The following is a 2,386-nucleotide window of genomic DNA, read 5'->3' as shown; positions in this document are numbered from 1 at the left end:
TCAAATCCAGGCTGGACAGAGGCAGCACCGCTGCCACCATACGGACACCTCTGAACAGCCTTTAGTCTGTTGTCACGTGGGAAAGGGTGCTGGGGACGTTATGTAACATGAAGAGCAGTCAAATATGGATTTTCATGCCCTTCTTAGGTCACCCTGAGCCACCCCCTCACAAAACACACCACAGCCCATCTCCCCATAACCCCTGGTTCAACGCTGCTATTCCTCAGGGGATGCAAGCCCTGTTGCCCCTCTCTCCCCCTAGCTCTCTTTGGGCCCATGGGTGCAATGGGGAGGGGTGTCACACACTCCAGCCCACTGTGTGGGTCTCCATCCCTCCTTGTCCAGCCCTGCAGGATCCCCTTTGATATCCATCTCCCCAGGAGAAGCCCCCAGCGAGCGCAGCCCCCTCTGCCCCACACTCTCAGCTTCTGCATATGCACTAAGTCTGCCAGTTCTCAGCCCAGGCAAGCATCCCACAGGGCTGTGGGCTAATGAAGGCACATCCCTTTAAGAGTTAAAAACTTCCAGGCACCCATCCCAGGAAGGAAAAGGGTTTCATGCTCTTAACCCCTTCCTGCCCACCTCTTCTCCCCCCTCTAAGCTTTTGCCACCCCGGTAGATCTGATCTGGTTTGAGTTAAAGGAAAGCTTTGTGTGTGAGGCTCTGGCTCCAGCAACTTTCAGCAGAAAAGGCAGAGTAATTTGAATAACAAGACTAATTGGATTTATAAAGCACAGCCCCCCCCCCCCCCGCCCCGAAACCCCAGGCGCTGCACAGTGTGACAAAGAAAACAAGCTAATGAAAACCACACTGGTGAAAGCTGAGGGCACTGGACAAGCCTCCTGCAGGCAGGCGCTGGCTGAGACCTGACAGTGTTGTGGCATTTGTGGCAACCCTCTAACATTCTGGGGTGAGGGGCTGGTGGAGAAGCTCTGATGTGGCTCCTGACCCCACATCCCGCGGCGGGGGGTGGGGCTGGTGGCAAGCAAGGCAGCCTTTCTTCCCCATGCTGTGACATTTCCCACCAGCCATCCCCACCCCTGTCTGCTTCCCCATCCCAGGCCCCCCCGGGGAGAAGCAGCAGGGCAGGGCTGCCCCCAGCATCAGCCAGCACAACCAGGATGGTGATGGCAGGACCCCATGTTGGCTGCCATGCCGCTGGTGACATCGGGCAACCCAACAGCCTCGGGTTGCAGAGACCCAGGGCTCAACTTCCTGCTGCTCCCTTTTCCCATGCACAAGCCCTGCCGAAAGGGGTAGTGCTGCAGAGCCCCCCTCCTTGCACCTCGGAGAGGCTGCATGTCACATCTTGGCACGCTTCAGGGGGAACAAGAGCTGAACCCTGAGAGACGGGGCTTCTCTGTGCTCCTCGCCTGCACCCACGGCTCCCTGGCACCTGTGGTCGGCTCTAAGCCTGACTCCGTTGCCTCGCTCTGCCTGCACGCAGACAAATGCCCAAGCACAACTTTACACTCCAAAAAGTCCAAGTTGCCTCCACCTGGCAGGCACAATGGAAAAACCACCGAGACCTTCTCCTTCCAGCTCCCATTCACATGGAGCTGAAAAGCCAATCTCCTCTGAAGTGTCCTATGCCCAGTAGCCTGGGCTGTGGAGAAAGAAACGTCTCCCTGCTCCCAAGCAGGGAAACCACAGATCCCCAAAGAGCCACAGCACCCCATCAGGGGCAGCTCCCCAGGGATTTGGTGAGCAGCAGAGCCCAGAAACTCCAAGAAAAGGAGCAGGAGGAAGGGACCAGCCTGGAGCTGACCCCGGGGAGAGGGGGAAGAGCAGAGAGCATTTCCCTGGTCCCGGCGAAGGGATTTGGGGTGCAAATCCAGCCTGGTGCAATCCAGCCCTGCATGGTTCTGCAAAAGGGGGTGTCTTTCCTCTGGCTTGATCCCAGTAAGAGCATCGCCCCCCAGCCAAGGTGCCAGAGATGTTGTCCACCTCCATTGGCAAAAACCAATCGGAGCCCCAGCAGCAGCAGTACAAATCCTGCCCTCCTGGCTGCTGAAGGAGAAGGGTGAGGGCAGGGGGGAGACCCCACTGTGTCCCCAGAGCCCCTGCGAGCCACTGCGCTTAATCTTGTGATCACACCCTTCTCCCATACCCTCCAGCTCCAGAAGCAGGTTGGAGGGGGGCAGGCTGCACAGCCCTGCAGTGGGTCAGCCCTCGGGGTCCTGACCCCAGCATGGACCCTGTGACACTGACTGTGCCCTCAGAGGACATCCCCAGGGTGTGTGAAAAGCCCCATCTCCAGGGCCAGGGACACCACCCAGCCCCCCCAGGAGAGTGGAGGGAGCAGGTCACCCCCTCCAAGCCACAGGACCCACCTAGGTGCCCTCAAGCAGTGCCACTGCCCCCCGCATCCCCCCGTGTCCCCAGC

Source organism: Phalacrocorax aristotelis, chromosome 7 (assembly GCF_949628215.1).
Source record: "Phalacrocorax aristotelis chromosome 7, bGulAri2.1, whole genome shotgun sequence".
In the NCBI taxonomy this organism is placed as follows: Eukaryota; Metazoa; Chordata; class Aves; order Suliformes; family Phalacrocoracidae; genus Phalacrocorax; species Phalacrocorax aristotelis.
Note: the sequence above shows the minus strand (reverse complement) of the source record.